The sequence below is a fragment of the Anopheles ziemanni genome, chromosome 3, assembly GCF_943734765.1.
Source record: "Anopheles ziemanni chromosome 3, idAnoZiCoDA_A2_x.2, whole genome shotgun sequence".
NCBI lineage: Eukaryota > Metazoa > Arthropoda > Insecta > Diptera > Culicidae > Anopheles > Anopheles ziemanni.
In genome coordinates this window covers 92,240,048-92,259,685 of record NC_080706.1, presented here as the reverse complement: position 1 = coordinate 92,259,685, position 19,638 = coordinate 92,240,048, and positions in this window count along the sequence as shown.

The window sequence follows — 19,638 nt, the reverse complement described above, 5'->3', positions numbered from 1 at the left end:
GCTTCGGGTAACTTCTCGACCTGCACCACCCGGTTCCTTTCCTCCCCTCAAACGCAAATTAACGCCATCATTTTTTTCGGGATTATCATAACCTGCGGTTATGGGAAAAAACACGCGGGCCTCCCGAAACCGGCTCGTAAAGACCTTTCCGATTTCCATTTTCGGGCACCGGGTGACGAAAGAACTCGCTTTTGGAACGCGCCGGGCAGGAACGGAGAGAATGTAGGATTTATTAGTTTATTAACATTAGTCGCGCCGCTCGGCTCTCTTGGGGAGTTGGGGGTTTGCGAACATCTCCCCAACGAAACACCTTGCAACGGACGGTGTGGTCGCTGGTGAAGGTGCTGCTGCTGCTGCTTCTGCTGCCGGTGACGATTAGTTCCAGGATGGGACACACACGCATAAAAAGCCGACCGCAGTTGGTAAATGACCATCGGGCGAAGGGAGTTTTTGTTGCGTTCCACCAACTGGCTCGTAAGACTCATTCGGAGCCACCCCGATCTGCGGTTGTGACCCGATGTGTGTGACGTTACGTCGGGATGGAAACCTGTCCGAGGGATGTGACACCCGACTTAACCTTCCCCACAGACGAAGGGGGGGGAATCCATGAAGCGGGGGAGCTTTGTGGGCTTCAACATAATTAAGTTATTTATACAAATTATTTCTTCCTGCCCGTGGACCTCGCGAAGCGTCATCAAAGGTGGTCGGATTCTTCACACGACTCCAAAGGGGGGATGTGTTTTGTTTGGTAGGCAAGTTTCTAATTCTTATGTCGAGCCGAAATGGAGCTTCCGCTGGCTTCTGGTTCTATAGCTTTCGTATCTGAGGGGTAAATGATGGTGCTGAGAGGTACTGGTTTGACAATTTATGCTAAAAATTCAGCCAAAACTGTCGCCAACCGGAAGGAATTATTTGTCGATTGCTCAGGTTCACTCAGGTAAAACGCGTCAGAAGAGAATTCGCAACCATTTTTCATTTATGACAGTTAGGGAAATAATAAATAAGACTCAAAAAAATAAAATGAGGTGTTTTAGTTTTCTTTCTTGGTTATGAGGACATTTTTTTAAGTTTTGTTTTAGAACTAACCATGTATTATAATGTGTTTTATATTTAAATTGCACTTTGCATGCCTCAATGATAAAATTCGATTTAAATGGAACACATCGAAGCGTTTTATATAAGATCCTGGAATGTTTATTAAAAGCTGTAATCCAATTGATTTAAATTAATTTAAACAGGTCATCAAATAGAAATTAATTCAATTCGTACATAAAAGCAGATCAAATTGACTCAGAAGATACTATTCATCGACGGACTAATTAAGACATACAATAAAATAGAACTACTTTAGATAAAACTTTATGCGTTCTGCAATAAAAGAAGATAAATAGGGGATTGAATGTGGAGGATTTATTTTTTTTATTTTGACACATTTAAATTACTCATAAATGAGTTGAGAAAGATCAAAAGTGAAAGATAATTTCTTCAAATGATCCAACTGAAATAAATTAAATAGAGCACATGATTGTAAGAGTTATTAAATAGCTTGATGCATAATTTAGCTTTACCAGGTATAGCGAATTTGATTTTAAAGTGAAAAAGCATCTTTAGGATAACGTTCACAAAAGCAGAACAAACTGAAGAATTTGTAAAACTAGTATATTAAACAACTTCTTTTGTTTCTTCCTTCCATAAAAACAGACCAAATTGACTTAGGGGATACTATTCATTAACTGAGTAATTAAGACATACAATAAAACAGAACTACTTTAGATAGAACTTCAAGCGTTCACCTATAAAAGAAGATATATAGACGAATGAATGTGGAGAATTTATTTTATTATTTTGACACGTTTTAAACTCATAAATGAGTTGGGAAAGATCAGAAGTAGAAGATAACTACTTCAAAAGATCCAACTGAGATAAATTAAATAGAGTGTATGGTTGTAGGAGTTATTAACGGCATAACGAATTTAATTTTAAAGTGAAAAAGCATCTTTAAGATAACGTTCACAAAAGCAGAACAAACTGAAGAATTTGTAAAACTAGTATATTAAAAAACTTCTTTTGCTTCTTCCACCGGTTTCTTTTTCTGCTCGATCGAAACGTGTTTTGCCGAATCCATTTCGAAGCGAAACTCCATTAAAACCGATCTCCACTTTCGGCAATGCTCCAATTTGATAAGAACGATATAAAGTTCGCACTAAAAATTTTATCGTAGCACGTTTTCGCGCACCGCAGAACAGGCGCTGGGCGTGCGTCTTAAGCGGGCTTTTAACATATTTTCCGTTCCCGGAAATCCATAAAACTGATCTCATTCCATCTGTTCCATTCCGCGTGCGCTTGAAATGGGCTTTCGCTTAACGACCGATCATCATCGCACGTTGCAGTGAAAGATGAAAAGCGTGATGATCTTATGCCCTCCCGTGTCCCCCACGGTGTTGTTGACGTCACGTCGGCATTCCATCCAGAGCGGGATCTGTCACGTACCTCGCGGTCAGTAAAACCTGTGTGTCGCGCGTTTTGTTTTTGCGCTCCGGAGCTCGCGTTATCTTGCGCATAAAGATTCGACCGCAATCATGGCGGCGATCGGAAGTGGCTTCGCGTTGCGTGATTGAAACGATGCGGGGCAAAATTAAAAAGAAATGTACATTAAATCGGCGCTCGGTTTGGGACAATCTTTGCCCGATTGAATTGGCGTGCGTGAGTTAAACGCTGCCCTCCGGGCAGGAGGGGATTCGTGTGGGGGGAGAGGAAAAACAAAGTAAATCAAAATGTGAAGAAGTAAAAACCTAAAAGAAGCCGCCTTCCACGGCCGCTCCAAAATACACCGGCGATAATCATTAAATTAGTTTAATCCGCGCTGTCGTCCGAAATATTACAAACCCAACCGTTCGGTAATCGAAAACGGCAGCCCCCGTGGGCCTTCGCCCTGTTGGCTTTGTGAGAGGGGGCCACTCCACGCAAACACGCAAGGGTCCTTCAGTCCCCGAAGTCGTTGCTCCTTGTGCACGCATTGCCAGGTTTGATTCGGTTTTTCGAAACGCCAAAACACGCCGTCGCGGCCTCCTCTCTCGTCACATTTTCTTATCGCACCCGGAGCGCCTTCGCCTCGCGTTTATAGCCAGAAGCCATCAGACGTTGGGTTCCCGAGCGGAGCCAAGATCTTGATTCCTTCCCGAACCGGTTTCGGTTCCGACTTTTTCGGTCAGTTTCGTTTAGCTACCGTCGTATTAATTGCAGTTAATTAGCTCACCGAAAACGGAATAGATCTAGAACACCCCCGGCCAGCCCGGCCTCAAACATCCCAGCACGGAGCTCGACTAGGTTGGCCATAATTCTATGAAATATTTTCATTCTCCCCGGGACCGAGGTCACGGCAAAGATTGTCATCCCGAAGATTGTCTTCCTTTGGAGAAATAAAATCCCCAAAGAAATGTTCCACCGAAGCGAGATGGGTTTGGGGGTAAAAGGAAAGCATTATGTTTTTCTTGGTTCGATTTTTAGGTCTCCTTTTTTCTTTTTAAACGGGAATAAACACATCTTCGTGCACGGGATTCTTTCTCCCTTCCCGTTCTTGCTCTCCTACGCTCCTTCATCTCATTTTCTCGCCCGGGATTTCTGGGGGGAGCCGCAAGAGTTGAACAAATTTTATCGATTCGTTGACGATTATAATGGTTATGTCTGGTCGTTTGTTAGCGTATTAGCCGCGGTTGAGTGAGGACTTCCCCCTCCCCCCTCCGTTCCTCCTCGGGGTTGGGGAGTGTTCCTTTCCTTTACTCGAATCTGAAGAGAATTCGTTTCGATTCATCCGAGAAGCTAAAGGAGAGGTTTTCTTTTTTTTCCCGCCGTTGCGTTCAATTGATGATGGACTTATTTTTCGGAGTCGTTCGAGGAGAGAGCTAGTGTTGAGATTAGGAGGTGTGCTCTAGGTGTGTGCCGAGGAAAAGCGCTGTACGGCAATCCAAAAAAAGGGCCCGAGCGTTGGAGAAGATTCCCTCGGGAGGAGAAGGCTCGCTCGATGACTTCATAAGCCAAACAATGAGCATCGGGGAATTAGCCTCAGGAGCGTGAGGCCCTTCCGAGACCGGAGCGGCTAATGACCACTAAGCAGTACAATTGGCCGGTTGGGATTGGAATTGGTTTTGGTTTGGGCTGGGCTCGACTAAATAAATCGGCCAACGCTTCTCATTCAAACGCCCGTCGCTTTCTCTATATCCCTTTTCCATCGGCTTGGCCATTCCACCTCCGAAGCGGCCATCGGTAATCTGATTAAGATGCTGCAGGCAGGCAGCCAGGGGGCTGGTACTTTATATTCCTTAGCCCTGATCCGTGTTGGCGCGTTCTCGTTTTTATTGTTGTGGACAATTCGTTCCGTGTTTGAAGAAGATAATTTGTGTCATGAACCCGAACGACAATGTCGGGCCTCGTACAATTGTGAGCTGGGGAGCCCTCAAACCACAGTCCAAGTTCTCTTAGGATGTCGTTCCTGGCGCTGGCCGAAGGGATTTGTTCTTTACGGAAGAATTAACGCAGGGAATGCTGGGCTGCCGAGGTATTTTTCCTGTGTTTAGTGTGAAGCTGTCAATCACTTTGCTGGTGAGATGTTAAGTGAAGAAAATAAAAGAAATTCCATTTCCATGACACACTCGAGAATGTTTGTTTGTCGCTTGGAGAAGGAAGTAAATGTGTTAAACAAGAGATGGTCAACTTCATTTGCGGGTTTTAGATTTTTAAGTGAATCAATTAACTTTGATATACATTTTTCTTTTCTTATTCTCTAACAAGCTGACCCAACGAACTTCGCTTCGTCCAATATTAAACATTCTAAAATTCCAGTGAACGATTCACGGCTTCGTTTTCAGTTTTCAATACGATTAATCAATTTCTATGTGTGCAATGGTCCAGTTGAAGTTATTAGCATCAAGCAATAATCTCGGAATAGAATCGCTGCTACAAGTTGAAATCTTGTTTCTTATGTTTTGTTTTTGCTTTTTTCTTAGTTTTTGATATAAATCGGATGTTTGATTTTATTGTATGTATTTTAAAGTTTTCTTTTCTTTAAACCTTTCATGAATAAAAACGAACAAATAATCCGATTACATCATCAAAATTGACTCAGCCGATTTTGAGTTTTAGCGTTAAAAACAAACAAATACTCATTTATTTAGTTTTTATTTTTGAATGGAAAAAAGCCTTTATCGAGTTTTCTGGTTTTCTGGTTTTTCCTTGGGAATTTTCTAACTTTTCATTGTTTTTATTGGGCCAAAACGAAACAAATCATCAGAAAACTTTGTTGAGAAGTGTCTAACCGTTTTTTAGTTTTCGTTAGAGATGCCACATTTTATTTTTTGATATAAAAAAAAGCCGTTTTTTCCGGATTTTTGAATTTTCCAGCTTTTCCTTCGGAATTTTCAAATTCTCTGTTTTCTCAAAGAAGAAGGACGTCATCAAGATTGGTCCTGCTGATTTTGTGTTTTAGCATCACGAACAAACAAACATCCAAACAAACAGATATAGAGATTCTTAAAATCTCAATTTGCATCAAAAAAGAATACAATCGAACGAGACGAACGAAAAATAAAGCAGGACGAGATTCACTTATTCACACGAGCAGTTATTATCGTTTTGTTTACCGCTTCGCCAATTATTTACACTTCATTTGCATGACGGCGACACCGATGTTATGATCGCAAACAGAAACTTATCCCGAACATACATTTTGACTTAAATTGTGCAAACATTTTTCCATATCCGTCGCAACTTCAGCTCGCCGCTCGCATTCAGAGCGATCACTTTCACTTCAATACCAACGGCCGACCCCGTGGGTTGCGTAGGTTGTATTTAACATTTTGGAGAACGTCAAAAATGCCACCACCCTCCCGGCCAACCTCGTCCCCGCGTCGAGGGGGCAGAAGTTTGGTCTACAAAAATTTCACGCTTCCCGAATTGTGTGTTCGCCTGCCGAATAAAAAACTTTCGAAAGTGACGACAATCTCGTTCAATCTGCGTGATTTGAAAGCCCGAACTTCGGCCCAATATTTCTAGGCAAAACTCCACTCCCTTCCCTTTCCGTTCTCCCGGTTACATCAGCGCATAGAAAAGGCACAAAGGGACGCTCGGGAACGGAAAGGAATAAAAGCGAAAAGGCTGTACCGCCCCGGCTTGGAGGTGGGATCCACCTTCCATCCATCTATCCTGTTGTTGTTTTGACCCTCCAAATTCTCCAAAGTCTACCGCCGCGGAAAAGTGCCACCCTTTTCTGCGTTTCTTCAACCACTCGTACCGGTTGGCGTTCACGTGAAAGATCGTGAAAGGTTTTCTCCGATGGCATCGTGCATCATTTGGTCGGTTTTGCCTCCGGTTTTTCGGTGCTTGTGAAAAGCCTGATGTTGTTTTGCAGCCGCTCGGTGATGAGGTGATCGATCAGTGGAGGTGGGTGGGGGTTGGAGAAAGATATCGATCACCCCGGGAAGCACGATGCCGGCAGTAAATGTCAAGCCGGTTTAATTTCAATCGTGTTTTTACTATCGAACACGCTGCGATGCTCCACGATCGGGTTACATCCGAAAGGTCTTCTTCGCAGGCGGGAGTGTGTTTTTTTTACGATCGCATCTAATTGTTCACTGCAATGCAATTAAACTGCAGCCGTAAACTGCAGCACCCTATGGTGGTTTTATAGTTTCCAATAGAAATATGTTGGAATTCTGGTATAAACCGGAGTTGACATTAATTTTGAAATAGAAAGAAAACTATCGAACTTGTTTCATGCTTACTAAAAGACAACCAAGTCTGTGAGTTTAATCTAGGATTGTTATCTTTAATATACTTTTGAATAATTATTTACTAAAATTCAATGCTTTTCATGTTCCATGTTATTTTCATTTCCCTTTCCCAATTATGGCCCTTTGGTTTATTGCTTCGGCAATCAATTAGAAAATTGTCAGCTATCGGTTGCGAGGATTTTAACAGAGCAAATCATTAAAGTTTGCTTGATTTTTCCATGTTTTGCTGTTGTGCAGCATGTTTTTAATTGCCTCTTTTTAACGACCCCACCACGAATCGTAAAAATTTTTGCAACCCCCGGCGGTCTTGTGCATCCAATTGGAGCTGGCCGTTTCCGATGACATGATGTCTCTCTTATCGACCTCCAACGAGTGCTTCCGCGGGTGCAGGAAGATCCGCTCCGTGCGAACAAATCGCCCGCGGCATTGCGCCATTAGGCGTTAGGGAGTTACGGCTTCCGAACAACTCCAGCTGTCGATTTATTATTTCGCGCAGCAACAAATTGCCATCGGATGCGATTTGTGTGGCTAATGAGTGAGTGTGTTCTTGGGGGGAGGTCAGAAAAAATGCAATGCTTAATGATAAGCCGTTTTTGGGAACCGAGAGTGAGAAGGACGTTACGTGGGAGTTGTCACTGAAGAGGGTCTTCGGAAGCAATTTAAAACATTCAACGCGGGATGCTGTTGACCTCAAAAGCAAACACACTCAAGCTCTCTGTTTTAGGCTATCAGCTTCGCTCTTGAATCATCTTGTCTTTTGAACACACGCAACAGAAGCTGATCATCTTTTGCGTCTTCTTCTTTAAATCCTCCTGATCATTAAGAAGCGCTTCTTCGGGCTTCCACATTTTGCAATACAATCGGTTTTATTTATACAAAATATATTTTCGGATAAAACCATCATCAAGACGGAATCTTGAGGGGCTCGTGAGAATCGGACGCCCCCGGGACGAACACCCGTTAGAACGGTTTGTTGAGGGAAACAGTGCTTCATTCATGCGAACGCAGAAGCACTTTTGAGGTTCGTTAGCTTCTTCGGCCTAGGAAAATGGCAATCGCTTTTATGAAATTATCTGCTGCTATCGGGAATAAATTAAAAATGGCACTGTCATCGCGGTTTTTTCAGCGAAAGAGAGACGATCCCCCCAGCGTCCAGCCAATTTGATCGTTCCCGAACGATCCCGGCTCCCGATCGCCACACCGAAAGCCCCGTTAGCCATTCCGGGCATTAAATTTATTAAATTCGATGATTTATGAATCCCGGAAAAAAGGGGCAGCGTCTGTTTTGGGTTCGTCCGAGCGTCGGCTCGTTGGAAATTGTGATACGTGAATGAATGGGGAGGGGGTGAAGATCAAACGGTTTTGTGTTTAGTTTCCTCTGCGCATATATGACCTGCGACGCGCTTGTTTTCTCTTCCTCCCCGGGCGGGAGGACAATTTTTGGTTGATTTCTTCCGCCGACGAGCGATTTTTATCCAAAAAACCCACTTGTGGAGCCACCGCGTGGAAACATCCGTTTTGCCACATTTCCCCCCGCCCGCGGAAAAACGGGGGAAGAAATATGGGAATTTTAATGAGCGATCTTCGCCCGAGAACTTATCGCGCCGATCGGGGAAGGAGGTAGCGCCTTACATATTTTTATTTGAGCATATTTTGTTTCCTGCGTCGAACCGGGAGGATGACAAACGTTAATGATTAAGTGTTGGCCAATAAATCTGGGCCCGGGTTGGATTCTTTTTTACAAACCTTAACCCCACGAACACTCCACATCCATCGAGTGGAAAAGGAGAGGTGCAAAGTGTCACTGTCGGGCGGTAAATTTGGGCCAGAAGGGAAGCGAATTATGATTTATCTCGACCGAAATGCGATTAGAAAAGAAAGGTGTCATAAGGAAAGTTCACGAGGGAAGTCGGGATGAATGAAACCGACCCGCGACAGTGCGTAGCCACACATTTTAGCGAGCACCGGTTTTCGAGTGATTGGAAATTTATGAAACGCCAAACCAATAAAATCGGAATAACCAAAACGCGCCAAACGGAGAGACGGCACGAAAAAGTGGAGCACACGCATAAAACATTCGCTTAGTGATGCAAATCCGCGGCTTTAGCTCGAATGGAGCGCTTTCGTTTCTGGTGCGAACTTCTCGATCTCCTCGCGCACTATTTATGGAGTCGATATGATGCCAAATGGTGGATTTAGTTTCTTTTCTAGCCTTTTTCCTTCGCTTCTAATGGAGCAGTACCCCCTCGAGCTCTTAGGCTAATGTGCGCCGGTGAAAGTTGGTGGCCACCGAAACACTTGACACACGCAAAGGGGGTTTTGTTTCCGCCTCATCCCCCCCTTCCCCTTTTTTCCGCTGCCGGAGACATTTTCGAACGATGCGAAGTGTCTTATTCCGAAAACAAAAAAAATCAAATGGCCCAATTTTGAGAACGTTTCCGTTTATCACAATCGTTGTGGAAATTGCTTTTCGCCAACCTTTATTCCTGGGATCCGCAGAGGCGGATCTACCTAACCGGTAGTGGGGGGCCCAGAGGTTAAGGGTGATGAAAACCCCAGATCACAAAAGTAAATTTTATTTATTCTCCCAGTGGTATAAAAGTTAGTACAGATGTATTTTGATACTGCTTAACACGTTGAGTGCCATGGCTATCATTTTTGATAGCCAGCTGTCATTAGTTCTAAAAAGTTTTTGTCTCAAATAAATGAAAATGGAACATAACGAATATAGTAATATTAAAAATAAATTCTTTAGGAAGCTAAGTTTTGGTTAAGGCTTCGAAAATCGTCGGTTTAAAAAATGTTATATACAAATTTTATCATAAAAGATTTTACTAAGAAAGTGTGCTAAAAACGCTTGGCAGTCAACGGGTTAATCATTGTTAATTTTCACCTATAAAAATATCGATAAAATGGAAAAATGTAAAAATATAAAAGTCTGCATTGTTACCCGTTTTAAATTGTTTTGGTCATCGCTGTTAAAGTTGATAAAAAGATTTGATAATTTGAGAGTGATTAAAAAAAACCCTGTTGCAATTTAGCACACATAGAACATTATCTTTGAACAGTAATCTACATTTGGATTTACTTAAAAAAACGAAAAACATGACATTTATCGCAGAAAAATATTAAAATGATTAGTTTTCAATAGGTTTAGGTTGGTTTAGGATGTGGAAGTCATAATAAACAGAACGAAAGGAATTTTATAAACTAGTTCAGATTGCTTAATTAAGAGTGATTATGTTCAGACAATGGAGATCTGATAACAGATTTCATAAAATAAGCAAATTGTGCGATAGGAAATGTAAGTCACCTATCATATTATATTGTTGAATGTACTTATTAATTTTAGATTCTTTGAAAAAATATTTACTATAAGATATGTGACGAAGTAATATTGAAAAGATGTTTAGAATTTAAACCTGTCAAAAATCATGAAGAATAAAAAATAAGTAAAATGTTGGCCATATGTATAGAAACATTTAGAGCAATGGAAATGTCTGGAGGGCCCCGTTTATCCCCCCCGCTTGGGTCCCCCGAACGGATTGATCCGCTTCTGGGGATCGGTTAATGGTAGGCTTATGGAAGATCGTTTTATTTTTCCCCGCGTTTTTTTTTCTTCTTGCTAATCCTTAGATCAATTTTTAAATTAGGAAATAGAAGAAACGGAACGATGAATTTCGCTCGATGAAACAGGTGAGGTTTAGCGATCGGTAACGGTTCTTCTTCGGAATGAATGGATTCGCTAAATTTGTGTCCAGCTTCGCTTCCATCACCCGATTCTCTCGGGGTGTTCTTGGCTTTCGGGGGGTTTCTTTTTTTTTTTTATTTGCGAGATTTCCGCGCGCGCCCAGACCACACCACTAATGACCCGGTCCATTGTGTGGCGCGAACCTTCCGTGGCGAAATGTGGATCGCCCCGCCGGAGCAATCCATCTTGTCCCGTGGGGTCCCCTACGATCCGATTCCGAACCGGAGGACGACCCGAAGTTCCGACTGTTTGGATGGTTTTTTTTCTCCCCTCTTTCCTGCTCGCAACGACTAACAATGTTCGGCTGCTGCTTCCTTTTCTCCCACCGCTCCCCCCTGGTTCCGATCCCAAAAGTGTACGACGGGAAGATAAATTAATTACCTTTTCCGTCGGGAGGCTGCCGATTCGAGTGAATCTTCGGGACGGTGGCCGTTTTGGGGGGTTTTTCGATGCAGGAGGCGCGCCCGCTGGAAAGCGTAAAATATGCACAATTAATTCGTTACCGAAAACAAGGGAACGCCTTTTGCGGAAAAAAGCGTAACAAGATGGCGAAGAGGAGAAATATTGGTCAGCGCCACGAAATGACTCTCCCGAGGTCCACCGAAATGGGGGAAACTTTGGCGCGAAAACAACGCCAAGTGGGACCCTTTTTCCGCCGGCTCTCGTCGGTATGTGTGTGTGTGTGTGTGTGTGTGTGGTGAGGCCACAGTTAATGGGGATTCCGCCAATTTCCGTGGGGTCTTCCAGAGGGATCCGAAAGACCGGATCAAATTTATAGTTTATTTCGAAACCATTACGTTATTTATTAGCGCGGCACCGATGGGGGTGGTCTAGTGTCCAGGCACACACACACATACACATATTGGGAGGGCCGCCACCGAAGATCCGTCTCAAGTGCTCCACTGAGAGCGGTTGGTGGATTTGGGTTTTGTTTTATTTTGGGGCGAGCCAGTTTAACGCAAACCTTTTCCCCCGAAAAGAGATACCTCTTGAACCTTTGGAAAAAAAAAATCTCAACTAGAGGGGGTTGGGGTGGGTGGGAAAAACAGTTGGTAACGCTTCCGAAAATTGGTTGCAACATATTCGTAGCGAGCTCCACATTCATCCTCTTCGGGATCATTTGTGTAGTGGTCACCCACTTGAGCAATGAGATCATCCAGGAAAATCCTCTTACAACGTCGGAAAACCCCCTCCGAACTACCATAGGTTTGTTTCATTTCACCGATAAAGAAAATCCTCGCCCGAAACAAAAAAAAACGACGAGAAATAGATTATAGTATTTGCTATTTAGTGGACTTTAAATGGCGCACACGTCGAACATGGGTGGTGGTGTCTTAGTTTTCCAAACCTCCCATAACTCTCGGGAAAGCTTCCTCCAATAGGGCAGGTTAAATAGACGGCTACCCCTAACGCCATTTGCTTATTTATTTATTTTTCCTACCCAACCGGTTGCTGCACGTGGGAGTAAATAATCGTTCCGGTTTATCAGCCCGAAGTCCGGGCGGGAAAAGGGGCCATAAATTAGCTGCGGCTTTTCCAGAAGCCAGCCCGCCCGCCATCGGCCATTAGTATTTCGGTGCAGCAGATGCCCGAAACGTGGGCGCTTTTGCATTCGGTGTTTTGCATCGAACCTAAATGGAATTCGAGCTAGAAAAAGTATAGTGCTTTTTCTCCCATGGATGAACCGTTTTTCGTGACCTTTTTCCATTGGTTCTGGTGGAGATTTTCTTCCGTTCCTACGGAATGGTACGAGGTTTTATCAGTCCCCTTTTGTGCTACGAGTGGAAGAAAATTGGATCGTAGTTTTTCCCGCCATTGGTCACTCTTGGTCGAAGCTTCCTTTCCTTTCCTCGTTTTCCTTTCCTTTCGTCATGGAATTGTTTTGAACAAACGTACGAACAAATATCCCGGTATTATCGATAGGATTTTTGATATCCGATTTCGGTTATTTTTACGTTTAGTAGAGTTAGAGCCTCCCTTTTTTCTCACATTCCTTTTGTCAGCCTGGTATTTTTTTCAGTTTTCTCCACAGTACAAAGAGGTTCCAATTTTCCAAGATAAGAAAAACGGAAATAAGTGAGTGAGTGAAAAAATCCTAAACACCCAAAAGAACGAAACAAAGACAGAACAACGAGAGCGATTTATGACCAGTCGTTTTTATCGGTTTTCTTCTATTGACCGGTGGAAAATCCGGGCCATCCCCCATTCGAAGGAAAAGTCTTTCGTGGGGGGGAACGATGAACGTAAGATTGTCAACCCGGTGGTCGGTTTCGGTCCGAAGACAAACGGTTGGGAAAAATAGTCCTAACCCTCACGAAGTCGACTACGAGTCACAGGCCATCGACAGTTTCCCCACTTTCACGAGGGGGGCCGGGTCGGGAAACAGATTTTTCCTGTTTCGCGTTGACCCAGAAAGAAAATCCCACCCCGTCCAGTGCAGTGGCCGCGGTCTGCTGGATTTGATTACGGGGAGGGCTATTTATCTTGGCAATGTGTTCCGAATGTGTGTGTCCCCCTTTTTTCCCCCGAAAAAGGAGCTCGATTAATCGGAGCCTTCCACTTGCGCTCGAGTCGTGCCTTTTTTTTCTCGCAGGTTCGGGCAGGTTAAAGGCTCCAAATAAAAGGTCGTTGAAGTTGATTCTGTTTTCTTTCGACCGGCTGACCGATTGCCTTCGAGATACCTGCGTACGGGTTGTTGCCGGCAATCGCTTGCGGCACTTTATTTTATGGGTTCGGTGGCGCAAATAAATAAAACTAATGTAATCGAGCGAAAATGTCACCTTCGGTTTGAGCCTTCGCCTCGCGTTGAGCGGAGTTGGGTGTCGATACACTTAATGAAGGTTGATTTTCTATTTGCTGATATGGATGTTTTTTATTGACCCACGTATCACGGTGGTCGGCTTTATGGCGGCGGCGGTTTAGATTCGCTGAGCTTTACCGTTATGGGAATGCTGCACGCGAAGGTAAGTGATTTTCGTTTTTTCGAAAGGAACTTGAGGTGGGTTTCTCTTTTTTAAATCCAATTTTGGGTAAAAACTGTTGCACGATGATTTTTTGATAGTTTTTAAACAAGAGTAACGTTTTTATTTATTTCAAATGTCGGTAAAGAAAACATCATATTTAATGAAATTTTAAATGACCGCTAATGTAAAGAAAAAATGTCAATATACATGTGCGTTGGTCGAAAAGCAATCAAGTAGACATAGCAATCGAGTTAACATTGAAGTAAGAAGAGTAGGATATAAAAAGGAGTGATGAACGATAGCGAGTAGAGTTGAATTCAGAGAGTAGAAGGAAAAAGTTGTATATTATAGAAAGTATCCAGAGAGGAACTAATATAGAAAACCTTACAGCCATGTCAAATGTACAATCAATCGTTTAAAAATAAATAAAAACAACCCACAACAAACGCTACCTACTAACATCATTCCCTAGATAAAATGAGAAAAGAGAACAACCCACCCGGCCGAATGACGCAAATGATGTGCTATGTTCAAATTCACATGTTTTAATTTATCAGCTCAATTCATTTCCAATGCACAAAACACAATCAACATGCCGCCCGACATTTGTCCGCAGCTGTTGTACATAATTGAGGCTCGGGCTGCGGGAGGGAAAAAAAAAGTGGAAACGGTGGAAAACAAATGAGGCCATAAATGTGCAAATTGCTCAACACCCTGGGACACCCGATGGCTGGACGGCCGATTTCGGAAACCAATTTGTATGATTGAAAACTAAAAATATGCCAAATTCAATTTGCACCGCCCGGTTTTGGGGGGAGGGAAAAAGGGGGTTGTTGGGGGTAAAAAAAAGAAAATAACAGCCCTGTTTGGTTCTAGCATTCCTTGGAGGGTTTTTTTGTTGACGTTACGAACCACAATTGGCGGAGGCAAATGTTTTTCCTTCTGTTTTGCTTTGTTTTCTTTACGCTTATCGTTCAAGTGCCGTGCAAAGTCCCAATCCGCCGTAACGGCGTAACGGTTCTGCTGTTCGACATCATAATTCTATTGCTTATTTTTCACGCTTTTTTCCTCCATTCCTCACTACCTACCATCTTTTCGCCACCGAACATTTTTAGGCGCCCCAACGGTGCCCCGTTAGTGCCAATACTTTGCACTAATCCGATCGGGAAAGCATGATAAATCGTTTTATTATGCAACGGGGAGAAGATTTTCGGCTACGGCACGGACCGGGCCTTGTGGCCTAAGACGTCACACACTCTTCACCTTAATTTGGTAACCGCACCCCTCAAAGGGCGCTTGCTCTGGAGCGCATCATCCGATGGCTTTCTTTTCCGAATACCGAGCGTTCGTTTTTTGATATTTTCGGGAAGCAAATTCCGCGCTTTTGCAAAAAACAAAAAACAGGGTTCATCTCACGAACGAAACCATTTTCCATTTTCGGGGGGGCGTACGTTATGGGGCGTCTGAACCGACACTTTCTCCACCGGGGTTTTGGTGTGATAAAACTGTGAGTTATGTCGCACGAAAATGTGGAGCGAAAACGTGTGATTGTGCGGGTGCTCTTGGACGCCCCACTTTGCGTGCGGAAGGAAGAAAGCAGCGAAGGAAAGAAACGATTCATCAACCAAAGATGAGATCTCCGAGCGACCCCGTGGATGACCCCGATTTTCGAACAAAACACGGGGCCCGTTCTCGCGGTGTCAGTGACTGATTAAAGTGCAGTACAAAGAAGAAAAACTAAAAAAAAGTGAGAGAGAGAGAGAGAGAGAGAGAGAGAGCGAGAGAGAGTGAAAGCATAAGTAAAAAAAAAATATCCACCACCGAAATGACCCTTTTTCGCTTCGGGTGCCGCGAAACGGTGCACTTCGAAAAACGAAAGACTTCAACGCCCGGACAGGACAGGAACTCGATCTTTTCGAGGCGGCTCGTTTTTGAAGGTGCTTCAAACCCGCTCCACTACTCCTGCGAGTGCATGCAGCAGTGCGGGCTGCATCGTTAAATTAAGAAGGCACGTAATTTCGATGATTAAAAAGTGCTCAGGCACACCGAAAGGTGTGTCTGATGGACGACTGACAACACGAAAAAAGGTGATGCCGCCGGAGAGAGTTCATCTCCTAAACGGTTGATCCTGTTTTGGTCCTGCGCTTTGATCTTTCCCTCATTTGGGGCCTCTATTTGTCAGAAAATGAGCGTTCCTCCTCGACGAAAATGATTTATAGACCATAATCGGCGTTGGAAAAAAAAAAATAAAAACCCCAGAAACGCACACGCAACTTGATGGATTTTCATTCCCAACCGAAAGATGGGATACTCTCGAACGAAAAATCCTGTTAACCTTTAAATAATTCCTTTTTCCGTTCGTGTGCATGCCGCATTCCTTCCGGGCGGCCTATTGCAAGCCCAAAACCGGGCACGCATTAAATAGTTTCCGGCAGGCAAATTGCTGACCGCCACCAACAATTGACCGAAAGGACATCCAAGAGGAGGCGAAGCAGGCGCCTCGCAGGAAGATGATCGATTCACACACACATGCACAGTGACAAACGACTTCCCCGAAAACCTGGCTGGCGTGCGGGAAAGCGTGGCGAGGCGCGGGTAGGTGATAAATACTTCACGGCGCACTCTAGGGCGGGAAATTATCTGCAATTATCCACACTTCACTCCAACTTGTGGAAAAGTGGACCGGGGAGTGCAATTTGGCACGGCACGACGGCGGCAAGTGCCTAGAGATTCGAGTTTCGGAGTTCCACTCCTACGAAAGTGGAATATTGGTCGCCATTTTTTTCGGGGTGCGTGAAAGGCTTCCGGGTTTTGCAATCACTACTCCGTCCGAACAATTGCAACAATTGCGATGCACTCGTTGAAAAGTGCAACGACAGCCAATTGCACCGACACGATCGGGCCATCCCGTTTCGGTTTTGTTTTGCCCTCATCGCTTGTGCAATATTTCATGTCGAGGCTGGAATATGCTGGAGCATCCATTCGCTCCTTCGACTGCGCTTTTCTCCACAAAGACATGTCCGCGGGATGTGCGAAGAAATTGGCAGGCAAATGTGGCTTCCCTCCCTTTCGAAGGGTCGCCTCGTCATCGCCCTTAGTTACGCTCTCATTATGCAAAATCTTTTAACAGCATCACGATCGACAGGTTTAACGTTTTTCTGCTGCCCTTTCTGCGTCCTTTTCGTCCCAACGGACTGGACTGCATCGGTTGCGTTTTCCTGCTTTATGGCTTCCTTTTCTTGCTTGCTTTTGGCCGTACGGTCGAAACTCTCTGGCTCTTGGGGCGATTTCGTGCCCGGTCGGTACCTAAAACCGATACGGGCAATTGCTGCTTGCAGACAAACACACCCGGCACGACGGATCGAACCGATCTGACCACGTCCAAGAGGACCTCGGATGGATGGACGGATGGATGGGATCGTTAAGAACCGGTTGCAATGTCGGGGGCCATGTTTCTGCCCGTGTTCGCTGCTGCTGTTTTTACCACCTTTCGCTTCTTCTTCTCCTCCCCCGGGGAGGGTGTGATTCGCGGCATTCTCCCCCCCCCCCCCCCCCCCTCCCTATCCTCTCTTCGTTGCTCGCGTAGTTCGTGTTTTTCATAATTTTTGCGCTCCTGTAATTATTTTTATTGATTGCATTCTCTGCCCTTTTTTTTCTGCCCTCGCTTTCTTCGGGAGATTCCTTCGGTCGGTTCCAAAAAAAACGGTGGATGCTGTCTGCACTCTGGAATCTCGTCGTTGTCGTCGTCGCCGTTGACGTTGGTATTCGGAAAGGGGAAGATCTCGCGCTAGAGCAGACCCAGGGCGCGCGAGCGCGCGGAACTGTTAAAGCAATTTGCATAGAAAAGCTATTTATCAAATTCGAAGATGGGTTCGCTCGTCTTCTTTTTCATCCTTCCCCCTTACCGAAAACATCCCACTCCCACCTTCTTCGACAGAAAGTTTGATGGAATGATGGCGATACGGGAAATGCTTCGTCAGGAAATATTCACTGGCGCCGGGCGCGGGGGGAAAACGGTCGTAAAAAAAGGGTGGGGAAGATTTTTCTTTCCGCCAAGGTGAAGATAGTGCAATTGGCAGCTGTAATTTTTCATCGACAGATCGTCATCGCGGGCGCCAAACGGAGAGTAAAACAAAGGCAGGGGGTGGGAAAACAGATGAGAGTTTTTCTTATCGATGGAATGTTTTCCGAAACTTTTCTTCTTCGTTCGCGGAGGGGGTTGAAATTGGTTGGTTTGAGTTTTTGTTTTGCATTGTCTGCGAGACGGAATGTTAATTTCACTTGTTCATGTTATTAAAATATTCCAAATGTTCAGTCAGATGTGTTGATTGTTTTAGGTATGACAAATATTTATCTTAGAAAGATAAAAAAGCCTTGCCAACCGAATTTAATTTCCCCGTTTCAAGTCTTAATGGGATTTTCAGATGATATCATAACAGTAGCAGTGTTTATTCCAACTGCAGCACATGATATTCCAACTGTACCAGTGGATTTTATAACGCAATCATATTTATTATAACTGTGTCAGCTGAAATCACAATCGTAGCAGTTGATATTATAAAGTTGGGATGGCAGGTCGAGGAATGTACGCAACTAGCAAGTATAAACGTATATCGTACGAATGAGATTCCGAGGTAGTTGGCACAAAGAGGAACATCATGAACATATCAGGTGAGTTCATCTCGCATGAATCGCTTTAATTTCATTAGAAAACGAAAGGAATTATTAAACAAGCAGTGCTGATAAATCTTTATAAAGCTGCTGAACCAGGAGGATTATTATATCAACTGCTACGATTCTGATTTCAACTGACACAGTTATAATAAACGTGTTTGCGTTATAAAATCAACTGGTGCTGTTGGAATATCATGTGCTGCAGTTGGAATAAATGCTGCTACTGTTATGATATCATCTGAAAATCCCTGTATGTTGTTCCCCCCTAATGCAAATATCAAACAGCAACAACCCACGAACGCACTAGGATCAAGTTTTGATGGCAACATGCTGCGTTATGACACAAATACAAGACGTCCCGCGCATTATTCATCACATGCTACCCTCGATTCTGTCGTGCAGAGCTGACTGATGCAGCAGGGTGCAGCTGCATTTTCCTGGAAGATGTGGGAGAAAGCTCCCTGATGTAACTCGCAACATTCGTGCGAGGTGCAAAAGTTAGCACTACAGTGGTGTGCAAACATAACGGCTATTAAAAGCAGTCTTACATATTTTATTTTCAGAGATAATTGATTCGTTTCTGAGTCTTTTTTCAAGAATTTTGTTTAAAAGTCCTACATAAATTTTCATTTTACACTTATTTGGAAATATTTAAATTCGAGCTAGTAAAAAGGATGACGAATTCAATGAACAGCAGTGTGATGCCCCCCGAACCGATTAGCCCGCGATGGGTTACATATTTTCCTCCGACCTTTTCCACGCCCCATCGCGCCCGCCCGAGGTGCGGAACGTTGCAGTGCCACTCAATACCGTTCCATTATGCAGTTGGCTCACGGTTTTCGAGGCGGTTCCTCAGGAGAGGACACAGGGCCCGTCACGCAAAAGAAATTAAACTTTGGTGACACCGCACGACCGGGGCATCATCATCTTTCATGTGGTGCGTGGTTGAGCCATTACCCACCCCCCGCTTGCCCCCACTTTCGGCGTCACGATTCATGAGGTCGATGCTGAACGCGTTGATCCGGGTGGAAGAAAAGGAGAAAGCAAGCCCAGGCGGCACGACAGGTTGGTTTGGTGATGGATTTGACTGCTTCCTCCTGCCTGACCTCTAGGGGGGAAGGGGCCAGCACCTTGTTTTGCGCTTTAGCGAAAAGGAAAAACCAAAAACCCGAGGTGCCAGTGCGTAAGTGTGCCTTCGCTCGCGAGGAGGATGTGCGGACAATTTTATGTAAATTTTCCATCGCCCTTCCGCAGCACGTGAAACGTCTTGTCGTTGCCTTTGCCGTCGTCTGACATGTGTCTCTGTGTCTGCGTGTGTGTGAAGATGTATCCTTCAGCGTTGTGCTTGGAAAGAATTTCGTGGCTTATTCTTTGGCCTTTTACGAGTTCTGTTTTTTCCGTGGTGTAAATTTGCCATAAGGCGAAGCAGATGCTTCAAGCATTTTTATTACACACACACACACAG